General features: G+C 33.9%; 1 protein-coding gene across 2 annotated transcripts in view; it reads left to right on the top strand.

The window, feature by feature from the left end:
- Positions 1-17,706, top strand: part of LOC120350616 (probable phospholipid-transporting ATPase 4) — a 101,420-nt gene that overhangs the window by 11,387 nt on the left and 72,327 nt on the right. Inside the window, exon 1 of one of the 2 annotated variants that reach the window (XM_039424899.1) lies at positions 10,057-10,303. The exons of the other annotated variant lie outside the window; for it this stretch is intronic. The gene's annotated coding sequence lies outside the window, so the exon portion shown is untranslated. Of the gene's footprint in view, positions 1-10,056; positions 10,304-17,706 lie in introns of those variants that run through there. 2 annotated transcript variants of the gene reach the window in all.

Raw genomic sequence — 17,706 nt, 5'->3', positions numbered from 1 at the left:
AGAAGATAGACAATAACGAGACGAACGATTGTTGGGGATATGTGTGACCTTTTGATCCTGAAATGGCAGACTAAGGTCACATACATAATGTCGCTCCATTATATGAAAAGTAGATTGCGCTCCAGACTTTATTGGAGAAAATTTAATATGGCTTGGAAGTACGTCGCACGAACATTGGTGATATATAGTGTATGCTCGCTTCTCACAGTATATTTTCATGTTGACAACTTTACAGGCTCAAACTTTCAGAATGTTCCATCTTGAGGGGTCTCCTTGAGCTTCTTCATGAACCTATCTAACGAACTAGGTTACTAATGATCATGTTTGTTCTACTGATTTGGATTCATCTCAATGGGTTTAATCTATACTATAAATAAAGTTAGATTCTTAATTAACCGAGGATGGTTATTTATGCCTATTTTCAGTTCTTCAAGATTTCATTACGTCAAGTTTTCAATTTGTCATGCTTCCAGTTGTTGTAGCAGCTGAAAATTTCTTTTAAAAGGGACATTAGATGATAGGTATGATTGGGGATCCTATTCGAACAAAAATAACTGATTTTCTGTCTCATCAAAACCGCACCGATTTCTCAAACCGTTCAAAAGTCTCATTCATAAAACTCATTCAAAGATACTGATAAATCATCCATCTATCCATCATCTTTACTATAATAATGGAAAGAGCTGGCTCTTACCCGTACGTGATGTAGGAAAATATGTTTGACACATCAACATGTCTGAACTACTGAACTGATTAACTTGACATTTTGCATAAAGATTATTGATTTACTGAGGATGGACTATTTTAATTTTTATTAATCGAATTATTTTTATCGATTAATTTAATATCCTGTTGTCTCCATTAATAAAATTATTATTATTAATTATAACTTTATCAATTGAAGTGAATTTATTCATCTTATGAAACAAAGTTTACATCCGATAAAAACCGAATCAATTACTTTTCCATTGTAAATTATTTTGGTTGTTAATAACTTTAATATCAGCATAGAACTATAAAACTAAATTCAATCGATTTGTGGTTGTCCCTTGCACAGACCCTTGCGGAGCACGGGCAACTTCTGCTCGTTCTCAATAAAACTATAGTGTGGTCCACGTTATAATGACAGTAGTTGTTCAACTTTGCAATTGCTATCCTTGTCTATCATTCGACAAAGCCGGTGGTACTATCCTTTTCTAGCTCCACAACGATGCCAATTATGTTTTTTACAGTGCAGAAATATAATTAATTAATGCGGAGAATCGGCATCGGTATTCTCCTATCTTTATCCACTGCCATTATAACGTGGACCTCACTATAGAGCTTTAGTGAGGTCCACGTTATAATGGCAGTGGAGAAAAATAGGAGAACAACGTTGCCGATCCTCTGTCTTGTCAATGCCTACTATAGACGGTAGCTGATACAGGTTTATTGATGTAGTATATTAACTACTGTTCATTCTCGTTTAAAATAATCAATTATATTTTATCAAGTAAGACATTTTTTCAATTATTTCATAATGAATTTTCATAATTAAGATGAAATATTTTGTTAATTCTACATTGTTAAAAGACGATCTGGCAACAGAGCAAAGCGAGAAGAGATAGCGCTATCTGCTTTGTTGAATGATAGACAAGGATAGTAATACCATTGCTAATTAAACACTGCCATTATAACGTGGACCTGACTATAGGTGATCCAACTTTTTATTTTTATTATTTATTATCTAAGTTGATAATGTTTTTACCTTGTTAATTATACTTTGATTATCTGATCACACAACTGGATACGTGATCAGTATAATTTCCAAGATACTATTTAATTTCTACTTTTGTAATTTGTAATTTGAGAAGGAAATAAATTCATTTATTCATTCATTTATTCATTTATTCATTCATTTATTCACTTGATTTACTCATGAAGCTTCATGTTCTTGATTAATAATATATTGAATTACATGTAACTTGAATGTTTTTTATTGTTAATAATTTTGATTTTTCGAATAACTCTATCACATCCTAGTTATGTTTGCCACATAAAAAATCTATTAAGTTGATTGAAATCAAATATGTTGGTGAATGTTGGTTTAAGAAACGCAACACTCTATTCTTTTCTATCGATTTGCTCCACTATTTCATATCTACGGCTACGCACTCTCAAATGCTGTAAGTGCTAAGAGCTATGTTGAAGTGTTGAATTGTTGATGCTTGTAGAATTGTAGACACTTGACTTAGCAAAACGTCATTGACTGTTTCTCTATCACTTTAATAAATTACATGCTACTCTGCTATGCGTCAACAACTCTTCAATTTTATTTAAATCTATTCTGTTATTGTTGGTTAGTGTTTAATTGTGTTTTAGTTGAACATTTTCGACGGGTAAATTGATATCTTCACTGATACCTTCTGACATTGACATTGATGATATCTCCATTGATGCCTCAAATTTATATCTCCAATGATACCTTCTCATATTGGCATTGATGATAATTATCTTCATTGATGCCTCAAATTTATATCTCCAATGATACCTTGTGATATTGGCATTGATAATATTTTTATTGATGCCTTGAATTGATATCTTCACTGATACCTTCTGATATTGGCGTTGATGATATCTTCAGTGATGCCTCAAATTGATATCTTCACTGATACCTTCTGATATTGGCATTGATGATATCTTCATTGATGCCTCAAATTGATATCCCAATGATACCTTGTGATATTGGCATTGATAATATTTTCATTGATGCCTCAAATTGATATCTTCACTGATATCTTCTGATATTGGCATTGATGATGTCTTAATTGATGCCTCAAATTTATATCTCCAATGTTACCTTGTGATATTGGCATTGATGGTATCTTCATTGATGCCTCAACTTGATATCTCCAATGATACCTTGTGATATTGGCATTGATAATATTTTCATTGATGCCTCAAATTGATATCTTCACTGATATCTTCTGATATTGGCATTGATGATGTCTTAATTGATGCCTCAAATTTATATCTCCAATGTTACCTTGTGATATTGGCATTGATGGTATCTTCATTGATGCCTCAAATTGATATCTTCATTGATATCTTCTGATATTGGCATTGATGATATCTTAATTGATGCCTCAAATTGATATCTTTATTGATTTCTTCTGATATTGGCATTGATGATATCTTCATTGATGATTTAAATTGATATCTTCAATGCTACCTTCTGATATTGGCATTGATAATATTTTAATTGATGCTTTGAATTGATATCTTCACTGATACCTTCTGATATTGGCATTGATGATATCTTCATTGATGCCTCAAATTGATATCTCCAATTATAACTTCTGATATTGGCATTGATGATATCTTTATTGATGCCTCAAATTGATATCTTTCTATATTGGCATTGATGATATCTTCATTGCTGCCTTAAATTGATATTTTCACTGATACCTTCTGATATTAGCATTGATGAAGAATATGAAGAAAAGACCAGTTCAGTGACAGGGCTCGAGCCATGGTTCAATAAGTTTGACTGCGTTGTGCCATGCATGATATAGTGGCTTGATGGATTGACGTACTAAGCTTCATCAAGCCTGATAATGTTGTCATATTGCAGCTGTAATATGGGCTCTAGCCCTTGCTCTTGTCATATATCACTGAGCTATGAACCCGCATTGAATTCACTCCCAACTCCCAACATGCGTCACAAACTTGGCAAACTCACCATTTTCCGACTGTGGTCTCCAAATTCTATGATGGTGTGAGCTACTCCACAGATTCACATACAATATTTTACCAAAATACTTATTTCGTCGATATATGTATGTTTCTGTTGAATTTACAATAGAATAGATCAGATTTTTCATGAAGTGGTGAAGATTAAACAGTAATAATGTCCTTTCTAATATTGACATAATATATTATGCGCGAATTCATAGTGCTTTTACTTTTTGTGTAGTTGAGAAGTTGATATTGTGGTAATTATTCATATTGAATAAAAATACTATGAAATTGTCAAAAACCACAGATTTATTGATACTTAGAAAGACCGGTTTCGGTTGTTATACCATTGTCAATTTCTGATAAACTAAAACTAAATACAAGAGCAGCATAATTTATACTAGTAGGCGAGTACTGCTATTGGTCAAGGGCATGAAATGACAAGAGTAATTAGGACAATTCCCAATATAGTTTAAATTACCAGATTCATTTCATCCAATACAACACTACGAATTTAGTTTTAACATAACATTGTAAGCATACATTAGTCAATAGTTTTTCTATTCACATATTTATTTTATTATCTTTTACTTGTTTTCTTGGTTCTTATTTTGTACTGAAAGTAAATTTTGTTATCATGGCAAGTCTGTTGCTTAAGCCGCCATTTTGTGACACCGTTAAGTGGGAGGAGACTGGCTAGCTAGCTGGGCCAATGGCAGGCGCTCATGCCCTTGACCAATAGTAGTACTCGCCTACTAGTATAAATTCTGCTGCTCTTGTATTTAGTTTCAGTTTATCAGAAATAAACAATGGTGTAACAACCGAAACTGGCCTTTCTAAGTATCAATAATTCTGTGGTTTTTGACATTTTTTAGTATTTTTATTTAACATAGTGCTTTTGTTCTTTATACCAGTGCATGATTTATTATTTATGGCTTCAAGCTTGGATTAATTTGGTATAGATCCCTGTTATTTTTTGAGTAATTATAGAAGGTGATATTGTGCTAGTTATCCACACCTAATAAAAATTCAATTTGCACTGTATGTTTTTTGCATTATTGATTTGACGTTTATTGTTAGGGGCTAAACATTATGGCATCATTCTATTAAAAAAAAAACGGCTCACTTGGATTTGGACATCACCACCAACACAAAGTTTTGCATCACCATCATCATCTCTACTTCAGGGATTAGGTTTATTAATCAACCTGTTCCGGTGCCCATCTCTTTCTTGGCCTCCCTACATCTCTTTTTCCAGTAGGTCTTTAGTTTTGGACTTCAAGTGGCATTCTCCCAGGTGGCATTCTATTCAAATGACTACACACAGTTTTTTCCCTCCAAAATAACCACTCGGTGGTTCGGATCACATCTAAAACTGTAGGAGAAGACTATACAATTTACTTCTCCATATTACTCCTTTCATTTTACAGTTGCAAAAATGATTCATTTCATTTTATTTATTGGCGTATCGTTTCAATGTCAGTGCATTGGCAACAAATAAGTTTTTTCCCCAGATCTTGGCTTTGGTTTTTTATTAAATTTGAAAATTACAATACAAATTAATTTTATTTCCATTAATATACAAATAAACAATCTAATCAATAGAATGTACATAATATTCAAAAATACAATATATGAAATTTACTACAAATATAAATAAATTGCATTTTTTCGGAAACTAACCTACTCAACTATGGGAAACCCATTTTCTAGAGCAGGTGTAGTAGTGATACAATTACATTTAGAGTGAGGGTGCAAATACATTGGGTAAGTGAGCTCACATATTGTTCGAAATTATGTTTTCTATATTATGTCTTCCAGTTGTTGTGATCCACTTTTTAACGGCACATTTAAATTTTCTTGAGTTTTCTATTATCTTGATGTGTATAGGAAGTATATTGTGGAGTTTTGATGCTAGGTGGTTGAAGTGTCGTTGTTATGTTGCCTTCCTAGCCACGTTCGTGATAATTATTGAGAGAATTTGAAATCTTGAGAGAGGTGAATTGTGATTTATGAGAGAAATGAGACCAATGAATAGCAAGTAAATTTCAATACATGAGTTTCATAAACCATTAATTCTGACATTTCAAATTCATGCCATTTTTTTATTCGAAATGATAAAGTTTTTATTCGACTGTGAAAGGTGAAACCGATTGGGAAGGAAAGTTACACTGGGTGGCCTGAATAAATGCCACCACCTTCATAGTTCAGCCATTATTTCTCGACAAAATACCTACTTGAACGTTGACCGTCCATTTGCTAATTATGTCACGCCTTACAGGTTTATAGGGCAGGTTGGTTCGAGTTATGGCTGGAGGTCTCCAGCGGCGCACGAGAGCGCATCACACAAAAATTCGTGTCGGAGGAAACTTAATCTAGATGTTCCGGCGTTTATTGGTCGACGAAGGCTTTTAGCGTATTACGCCGGCGACGGGTGCTCACCCGTCTGACGTGACAGCTTTCCCGGGGCGTCCGGAAACCAACTCTCTCACTCTCTCTCTCTCTTTCTCTCTGTCTCTCTTACTCTCAATCTTTCCCTTACTGTAGGGTGCCACACCCAGGAAGTAACAAACAACAACACCACCCTGAGAGTGCCTCTCCCATTGCTCCTAATAAAATAAGATGGAATGCATGATAGATTGCCTGACCCCTTCAGACGTTTGCGATTTTCACTCGCAGACAGTCATTAATTTCTGCTATTGGCGTTCGAGGCAACGATGGACATTCTAAACGCTTGATAGCATCTAGTCATGGAAGTTTGAAATGATTTTTGGCCTCATGAATAAAGATTATTACTCTATAATTTGATTGTTTGTGGTATTTTTCCTCCCACTTGTGCAAGTGTGGAAATTGGATAAACTAGGAAGGCTTCTTCTATATTCAAGTTGAAAATACTAGGACAGTTTTCATCACCTTAAATCAAGGAAAGGAGTTTATCAGAGATTGACAATGGTGTAACAACCGAAACCGGTCTTTCTTACTACCAATAGTTAGAATGAACCTAACCATCACTGTGGTTTAACTGTGGTTCACCTAACCTCACTAATACTATCTGTGGTTTTTGACTTTTTCTTAAGTCTTTTTATTTAATAAAGGAAAAGAAGTTGAGGAATTACAATTGTGAGGGTATTCCAATCAATAATTTCATTCAATTCAACACAAAATACATAAAAGAAATCAAAATACAAAAAAATCACAATCTAAATCACCCAATATTAAATGTGAAGGTTTTTCAGACGAGTCGGCAGGGCAGTAAGCTCTCGGATTGGCTGATTCTCGATCAGCTGATTCCCGATCGCCAACGCAATCAGCCAATCGGATAGCTTCTTCCTGCCCTAACGACTCGTCTGAAAAACGTCACGTGTGGCTCGGCCCACAATCACATTCGGCTAGGTGCACACCAGTTAGTCAAGACAACACAAGACATGTTTAGTCACAATACTTCTCATTGTTGCTTGTGACGCAACTCACAGTGATTAGTCGTTGCAATTAGACATGTCTTTATAAGCAGCTATGTGAAGTATTGTGACTGAACGTGACTAGTCTTGTCTTGACCAACCGGTGTACGCCCAGGCTTAAGCCTTAGACATAATCAGACACGTTCAGTCACATAGTTGCTTATAAAGACATGTCTAATTGCAATGACCAATCAGTGTGAGTTGCGTCTCAAGCAGCTATGGGAAGTATTGTGACTGAACGTGTCTGATCTTGTCTTGACTAACTGGTGTGCGCCTAGCTTTAGAGAGCAACTATTTTTCAGAGGAAACTACACCGACCATTTGAACTGTTTACAGAGTCAGGAGCATGTATGACTGAACAATATTATCCATTATTGGTAAAAGTAATTGCATCATATCAGAAGGAATCATCAATAGTATTGAGAAAATCCTGTAAAAGTTTGGACTGATATCTTAATCAACTGTGAAGTTATTCATGTTGATGAGCAGATTCATCCAATCAAATTGAAAGCTGTCATTAACGGAACATACATTCACTATGGTAATTAAGGGTGTAGTGATCCTGAACAGTTGATTATCAACTAGATGGTTTCAAATGATTGCTATTGAACTTTTGTGAGTAAGCACGCTTCGTGTTAGGTTTATCGCTGATGAATTAAAGAGTGATGGAGAATCGTTAAGTTTTGATGGTCGTGTGTACGCAATTACCTTGCTATCCGACCGGGAAAATTGTCGAGAGAAGAAGGGAAATTTCACAGTACGGTTAGAGATTATTTGGCGCTGTCTTCCCACACATTTTTGGAAGCAGGGATGCTACTTCGCGTACTTACAGAGCTGCGCCGACAGCGAATGATACGCACCTACCGTTAGAGAATGCAACTGAATGAAGATAATACATTTTTCTGCTTTCCATTTGTGTTTTTTGAGTCTGGGGTTAGAACAAATGAGCACTGAGCTGGGGCACGAATTCTGGAGTATAAAGCACATAGAAGCAACTCGACGTATGAGAAGCATGATAAATTATGTCTCCAAAAGAAGTGTATGAATCCAATGTTAGTTCTCATGGCTAGAGAACACTTGAACTAGCTTCATCCAGATTTCTATTCATCTTTGTTCAGAACAAGCATTCGCTTGTTTGGTATGACTCCAGCCTTAACACCTTATCACATTTATATCTTCAAGAAGTTGTTTGAATGATCCATACAAATTAGAATTGGAACCGTTTTAGGCGTAAGTTAGCCTGTGGTACTTTTCTATAAGTTTTAGAATTCTGAATGATTGAATAAATAAAAAAATACAAACATTATTTTACAGTACTTTTTGCAAGGTGTATCTTGAATTTTTAATACTCAATAACACATAATAAAATTATAAATTAATAATGTATAATAAGTGAATATTCTCTATTTAAAAAAAAACTGAGTATTATAAATTATTATTATTTTGATATTTGGAACATCTAAATTCAAAAGAAAGGTTTGTATGAATATTTTTGGACAGAAAATGTCGTGGAAATGTAGAAGACATAACCTCATTTGGACTTTCAATGCTACCTAAATTTGGGAGAGAAATAGCCCAATGTATTCTTAGTTTTTCTCTCCCAATCTGTGCTTCATTGTAAAAAAAAAGAATAAATGAATAATTTACTGTGGATGCGTTCGAACAATGATGTTCATCCACTGCGCTTTGAATACAGCTATTCGAATAGTTGGGCTCAATCTTAATGTTACAAATATACAATGGGATGAAAATAAAAATAGTATTTATTAACATAATAACCTTACATTCCTTAGCATAACCCAACAAATATTACTAAAGTGGAGTAAGTTATACTTTATTGATGAACAGATTTCATTATAAAAGGATTCATAGCGTAAATTATCATTGCATTTCTATTTTTATATAATCAGGTTTTGTATTGTGAAAAATGTTTCTTTCGATGAAGTAGACTTTGATTTGAATAGTACTTGAAGAATGTGATTGAGACACTAGATGCTTTATGAAACATAATATTACTCTCATTATGTAGTGGCTTGCTACACTTTTACATGTGTGTTATACATGCAAAGCTTGTGAACAGTTTGGCCAATTTACATTCATTTATAATCAATAACATCAAATTCATTCTCAAAAACAAATCAACAAAATGAGTTCGAATCCCGCTGGTAGGCATGGACGTTCCATCATCTCAATCACACTCGCATTTTTCTTTTTTCTCACACGAGCAAAGAGCTCATGATGGTATAATCCGCAATAAAAAAAGAAGATATTTCAAATATAAAGTGAAATGACAATTTCACCTGTAATTCGATTGGAACTATAATTTTCCTATATTTTTTTTTTAGTTGGATTAATGTGATGATTATCAACAACAAACACAGAATATTGTTATTTCAACTTACAGAAATAAAATTGTGTAAAGTGATGATTATTTATTGGCTCAGATGAATGTCAGCCAAGGAAATACTATGAAAAAGTGTGGTGATCTGAGGAGAGGGTGGTGCCATTTTCAGGAAAGTGTGGAGGTTGGTGTCAGCTGCTCTAGCCCTCAGTCTCGACTGGAGTAGCATCGTGGAAGCGACAATGGAAATTGAAAGAAAATCGAAGATGAAATAGAATGAAGGGGAAAAAGTAGGTCAACGACTCCAAGAAAAGCGGGTCAATGTTCTCACTTTCTTTATTATCGGCAACCACGGCCGGTCTCTATAGAAAGAGGAGGTGAAAATGTCCTGACGCTGACAGAAGAAAAAATTAAGTTTATCTTTTGTTTGCGTGAAGCAACGGACGGAAACCTGAAGCAACGGATGAAAAATTGTAACAACGAATAATATCACGGAAGCAACGGAGCAGTTCTGTCGTCAAGCGAGTTTTGGCTGCAGGTCGGCTGTAGTTGTACGGGCCACCAAGGAGCAAGGAAGCTCGGGAGCTCGGCGATCACCAGGTGTTGTGTGCTTTGTGCTGAGAACTGCGTTCGCGGGTTGTGGGAAGGCGTGATGTGTGACTGGTGATAGGGGACCCACGGGGCATGCCCTTATCGCCACAACTTGCCCCTGCAAGACAAGGGGCCGACCTTTGACGCCGGTTTGAGCTGTCATCAACCTGCAACCCTTCACATGCAGAATCTCCAGGTACTTGACATCTCAATCATCTTGTCTCACTAAACTCTGAACCTTCAACTCTTTTGAATAGTTTCACAAAACGTTATTGCCTAGAATTTTGAAGAAAGTAATCGAGTTTCTTGCCTCAGTGAGAAAGACCCCCATTCACCTGTATAATATACTACTAATAACCACTGTACCGTACTCCCAAAATGTTCGTAAGTAGAGGAAGTGGGTAGTTGAAAGGTAAATGCAAGTATACCTGTAGTGCCTGAAACTGGAAGATTTACTTATTCAGTTACTTCTCAGACTAAAATTCTAAAGAAAACCTCACATTTTTATCTAATACAGTACTGTACTAAAAACTTAAACATAAAAAAATCTTTTCAGGTACACTCACAATGTTTGAAGGTATTGCTTATACCTGAAATATTTACTTTCCCAGTCTTTGAATGAACTCTTTCTCCACACACAGACTTGTCTATATGGGGGAAATTCACAAGAGTGTTGAATATTTATTTATATATTTTTTTTACTTATGTCTGTACTGAATTTGTGAATAAAACTTTATTTTATTTGATTTGAGTCACTTTCCAGGCTGAAATGCTAGAGAAACCCTCACATTTCCATCTAGTTCAGTACTAGAACGTATTATATAAACGTTGTAAAAACAACATACATTAAAGATGTCTCTAAAACGGAAAATATTCCTTCAAGTGTGAAAGAAAATCGCATTATTTTATCTAGAACTCAAAACAACATACATTAAAGATGTCTCTAAAACGGAAAATATTCCTTCAAGTGTGAAAGAAAATCGCATTATTTTATCTAGAACTCAAAACAACATACATTAAAGATGTCTCTAAAACGGAAAATCTTTTTCAAGTGTGAAAGACAAACGCATTATTTTTTATGTAGAACCCAAAACCCAAGCATTCAGAAAATTTACTGGTTCTCACCAATTTGACATTAGGCTGTAGAGAAATCCACGTGCCTCCCTGTTTTGAAACTCGTATGTTATATACTTCTGAGTTATCTTCGTACTAAATATTGCATTATCAATGTACAATCTTCCATTGCAATAGTGTCTTGCGTTACTATCTCCCCATCTTCCTTTAGGAGTCTAGAATGTAGAAAATTTAGCTTCTGGCTTGGTACAGTAGAATAATTCAGACTCATCTACAACTAGAAGCGTTCAAAGTATTAGAGAATAAGGAAATCGTTTAATAGGACTTCAAACATTTTAAAGCTGAGAGGGAGAAACTACCTACTCTAGTACGTATAAAAATAGCTGGTGATCTTGAAGAACTCAGTGTAGTTCTTGGATGTTTATATACTACGAGTATTATTCTGAATTTTGTAGTAAGAATATATCGATTTATCAATTCAATTGTCATGGTATTTTGAGTAGTTGAACCAAAGATACTAAAAATGATGGTTTCTTGATCCATTCCGAGCTGCGATGTATTAACACACTTATTTTCTATGTAATTCACAAGACATGCAGTCAAATATATTAACATATTTATATATGATAATTTGACTGTATAAATTATATATCATTTTTGTCTGCATGTGGTGTGAAATACAGTACATAGAAAAGAAAGTGTGTCAAAGATATTAATAAAATTCTATTTTTCGAAGTGCATTGTGTAAATGAATCAGATAAAAGTACAAGCCTCTCCGAAGTGTGCTAAGACAATACTCGTACACCTTCTATCATTTATCTTTTACTATGTTGAGTTAATGCATAAATCACATGTTAATCTATCATGTTAAATGCCGAATGTCAACAAAGTCTGATGACATTCGAATTAAGATAATTGAAGAAGAAACCAGAATTGTTATTCATTGTCATTGAATCAAACGAGATTAAAAAACTCATTAACTTTGCACTTCGGTTGTCACTGGCTAGTTGCCCTAAGAATTGTGATGAATGAGTAGAAAAGAGTATTTGTGGAAGAAACTGAGATTTTTAGAAGTACTTATGGTATCGACGTTTTTTAGTTTTCAAATCACAACTTTATTAGAAGAGCTTCAATTCTAGAGGTTTATTTCTAGTCTATTCATAGGCCTCAATGCATCAATTGTGATCATCCACATTTTCTTAATCCTCCTTGGTCCCCTCTGGTAGAACAAAAATGGCAAATAAATAACCATTTAATAATCTTCAAAAAAAATAAATAATAACGAGCTTCGCTCGTTATTTATTTATTGATAAACAGAACTCAATTATTTAAAATGATTGGGGAAGGACTAACAGGCACAGCCCAAAACTGGTTTCTTCCCCGAATTTTGATTTATACACTATAAATATTCCAAAAAGTAGGTTATGTTCCATACACTTGAATTGAATTCAGGTAAAATTTTCAGTCCAAATATTTGAAAACATAAAAGTTCTAATTCAGATTGTTTACATACCAAATTGAATAACAAAATAACACTCACTAATCACTTAGAACTGTAAAATAATGATTAACTTTGAATACTATGATATATACCATCTCATGTCAACAAATCAGATTATTTTGATCGAGTCAATTAGAAATTCTAGATTTCTCGCGAGATACGGTAAGCTAATTGATTACACAGCTGATCTCCCACACAGGCACAAGCATCTTCTGTTATCGACAGACGACGAAATTATCATCTTTTTTTCCAAGGATGAATTATCCTTTTCATGTCCTTCAGCGAGTTTTCCCAGGGATGAGACCTAGTGCAATCGAATTTTGTTATCATAAACCTGCTATATTCCAAATTTCGTGAAAATCGTTAGAGCCGTTAGATCCGTTGAACTAAAAATATAAACAGATATACAGAAATTGCTCGCTACAGTACAGTACAGGATACAGTACAGTTTTGATTATTAATTATCAATGCCTTATCCAATTTTGAACTTTGCTGTTTACTCTCATATCAATGAATAAAATTTCTATATTGAAAATAAGCTGATATTTCTCCAGTTTTTGGTTGTAAATGATCAATTTAGTTCCTCATTCATTCAGTATAGAAGAGCCAGTCTTGTGCTACACAAATCTCAATGTCATTCAACCCATACTATTCAATTCCATCTCACCGCACTGTGTGCAATTGTATATTTGCATCACATTGTATATATCTTATCATGACACGTACACTTGACAATGGGAACAGAGCACTTGATATGAGTGGTCGGTTAATCATAGAGCTGTAATGTTATTTGGTAGGCTGAGCCTGCTTTCCCTTTCATTTACTGACAGGAATCATGACTAATTGCCCGCAGTACGCCACATGGGGCTGTCCTGGCTTGTTTCATTCAGTATCAACTTGAAACCACCAACATTGTCCAAAGCTCTCTTGTTACAGGATGTTCATAATGTGCCCAAATTCATCCTTGCTCTTTGGCTAGAATATGAATTGTTTTCAAGCATTTCCATTGTTTTCACACAATTGTTGGAAATGAAAACAGTTGGATGTTGTCAAAAATATCACAAATTTATTGTAAAATTACTTAACATGTTTCAACACCAATGGTATCATCTTCAGCGATAGCATACTTCTAAAATTCTGAGTTTCTTCAGCAAATACTCTCTACTCATTCATCAAGCAACCAGTGAAAACCAAAGGGCAAAGTTGATGTATGTATATTCATAATCTCGTTTGATTCAATGATAATTATCCTGATTCCTTCTTCAATTCATAACTCATCTTTATTTTTCACAAAATTTGAAAAAACACAATTATTGAAAATGAAAACATTGGGATGTTATCAAAAATATCATTAATTTATTGTAACATTACAAACATGTTTCAACACCAATAGTGTCATCTTCAGGGTGAAAAATTCAAAACTTTGAAATTGTATGTTAGAATACACTATTTTTCAGTAAATTAGTGATATTTATGACAACACCCCAGTGTTTTCATTATGGATAGATATCATAATATCTTACCAGCAACTGTACTACAATTATTGGAATTTTGTATTCATGCTTTTAATTGGTTACTTCCTGTATATTGATTAGAATGCCCTGCCTTATAAATTCCTGGTATTTACTTTCAAAATACTTGATGAACATGTTCTTATTTCCAAGACTAAAATAATAGAAAGTACCTCTCAATAGAGTACAGTATTTTCAATTTTTATCAGAAATCAATTTTAGATTTTCATTGGTTTCTTCTTGTGTATTGATTGGAATGCCCTGCCTTATAAATCCATGATATTCAAAATAACTGATGAACATATTCTAATATTCCAAGTTTAAAATAATTGAAAATGTCTCTCAATAGAGTATAGTATTTCCAATTTTCATCAGAAATCATTCTCAGCTTTTCTGAACCAACTGAACCAAATTTCAATTTTAATTTCTCATTCATGTTGAATATTTGAATGTGTGTCATTCATGTGTGCCATATCTCAAATAATGTACAAGTATTTCAACTTAACGTTATTTGTGTTTATTATCTAACATTATTTATACATTCAAATAATTTATCAAGATATTTCCATTTAAAAACCAAAACCTAACCTCCCTAACCTTTCCTTTCACCTTTAAAACCAAATTAAACAGAACCATCTAGGTTATGTTCATTTAATTTCATACTCTTGCACATGTAAGGTATATCTGAGGAACTCCCATTGGAATGTCATTTATCAAGGACCGGGAGTTGATTACTGATCCTTCGGCTAGATATAGATTACAATGGGATGCGAAATCACATTACAGTGACAAAGAGAGGTGTCTTCTCTTGAGAAACTCTTCGTCATTATCTTCACCTTCTATGTTCTCCAGAATCACTTTGTAATAATAATGCGTCATCATTTATTCTCAACTCTGTATCACTGTTCGTCATTATTCTATCTTGATCTTCATCTTTCATATTCATCAGTATTACCTTAAAAAATATGTTAAATTTTTATCACCCTCAATAGCATTTTTGTTCACTTGGGCTTGTACGTGGGTAATAAGGCGGATGATATGAACCTACAGTTTAAGGCTGTGCAACGGCTAAAAATAAACTTTCTACTGGTGATATTTTTCGATTTGTATATCATCAAGCTATCAAAATGAAAAAGTTTTCACTGATATACATTTTTTTTCGATCATTACTTTTTGAGATATAAGCGCCTAAAGTTTAAATTTTTGAGACAGAACATTTCAAATTCGGTAAGAGATAACTCCATGAAATTTAGAGGGTAAATTCTTCATGGTATTGTTGATTGAATAAAACAAAAATTTTCTAAAAAATATCAATTTTTGAAAAATTTTTTCAATTTACCAAAATTAACTCAACAAAAAGTTATTTTTAGTAAATTGAATAACTTCCTCAAAAATTGATATTTTCAGAAAATTTTTGTCTTATTCAATCAACAATAGCCTACCATGAAGAATTTATCCTCTAAATTTCATGGAGTTATCTCCTACCGAATTTGAATTGTTCTGTCCCAAAAATTTAAACTTTAGGCGCTCATATCTCAAAAAGTAATGATCGGGAAAAAATGTTTCCCTGAGAAAACTTTTTCTTTTTGATAGCTTGATGGAATACAAATCGAAAAATCTTGGAGAATATCACCAGTAGAAAGTTTATTTTTAGCCTTTGCACAGCATTAAACTGTAGGTTCATTCATCTCTCATTATCATCCGCCTTATTACCCAATGAAAAAATGTTTCCCTGAGAAAACTTTTTCTTTTTGATAGGTTGATGGAATACAAATCGAAAAACTTTGGAGAATATCACCAGTAGAAAGTTTATTTTTAGGCTTTGCACAGCCTTAAGGTGGGTTCCGAAGCTCCAAAATTTCTTCTCAATTCTCGTTAATCATAGAATTTGTTCGATTGACCGAGTCACTTATCATCTCAACCCAAACCCTCTCTCCTCATGACCGAACCCACGTCAGATCGTGAGTAAGGGATGGGCATTAGTGCTTTCAGAATCACTTTCTTCCCATTTATCGCTAGTTTTGGTGGGGTGTGTGACCCGGGGGAAGGTTGGTGATATGATCAAGTAAGCATGCGCGAATATTCTCTCTTGGTAGAGAATCAAGCTCAGCGCATTTAGAATAGATAGTCTTTCACCCGGCCAACAAACCCCATTGTTGGCCTTTCGAGACATCATTAGTCCAGTGCCTTAAATGATTATCATTCACTGCCCGATTTCTGCCTTGCTTTTTATCCTCCAATTAAAAATAAGCTTACATCGATATTGTCGGTAAATCAATTAGTTGATGAATAATAACTTATAGTTCAGTGACTTTCCTTGGATTGACTCCAATTTTTTAGTGTTTTCTTCTGTACACTTTCTACTGGAAGGTTTGTATTTGATCTTACTGTTTTTCTTCAATCTCTTATCATCTCTTCGCTCAGAGATTATGAAAATTCATATACAATAATTATGATGACTTACTTATACGATGTAATCATTAATATGATCTCTTCTTTCTCGTGTATAGTTTGTGGTTTTACTAGGAACAGAACTATTAACGTTATCCTGTTATTTAAAAAATAGAATTCTCATTCTAGAGAATGTTGTAAAGTAACAACACTGTTGTTAAGTCAGTAAGTGTTCAATGTTGTAAAGTCACATGGGGAAACTAAGTGAAATGAATGTTTGTTCTTGGATCATGAATATGTTTTCCTTGTCATGTATGGTGAACCATTATTTGAAAAATCAATATCAACTCTCTTGGAATGGGCTCTGTCAATACATCCAAGAAGTTTTGCTCAAATAGGTAGTTGCCTGATTTTTCACGGTACATTATAATGAATTTTCAATTCAGAGACCATAAATCGATTATCTATTATTATTATTATTATTATTTCATCCACTGACCACCTGTAAAAGGGGTATAAGGATATGTCAATTTGTCATTAATCAAACAGTAACATGTTTTCTATCTTCTCAAACCTCCATCTTGAGGATTGTTAAAATCTTTGTATTCCTCCACTGAGTAGGCACATATGGATAGCAGCTCTTCTTTCAATAAAAATCTGAAAGCTTTACCTGACTTTTCTTTTATGTGAGATGGCAATAAGTTGTACATCCGGATACCTGAACTCCTTACCCCTCGCTCATACATAGTACTACGGTGTGCATCACCTCTCAAATTATTCCTGTATCTGGTCGAATATTTAGCAGTGAAGCTTGAATTCCTTTTTGCAACTTTCAAAATTAATTCATCATCAACGTGTGATCGATACTCAAATGCTTTGCCACTTCCTTTTCAAATTGATAGCATTACTTAGTTGTAAAACGGCTGTATCGTATACTTTTCTTGAAAGCTTCAAATTTCCTTGTAGATTTGTAAATGTAGCTGTTGATTTAGACACATTTCTGTACATTTTCCTGCATATTAATTCATTATCATAACAGATTCGATTTATAAATAACAAATCCTTCTGTATTGTTAAAACAGAGCATATTATTATGTATTTTATTTCTGTATTGTTGAAACA

Source organism: Nilaparvata lugens, chromosome 3, assembly GCF_014356525.2.
Source record: "Nilaparvata lugens isolate BPH chromosome 3, ASM1435652v1, whole genome shotgun sequence".
In the NCBI taxonomy this organism is placed as follows: Eukaryota; Metazoa; Arthropoda; class Insecta; order Hemiptera; family Delphacidae; genus Nilaparvata; species Nilaparvata lugens.
This window is presented reverse-complemented; position numbering and strand designations above follow the sequence as displayed.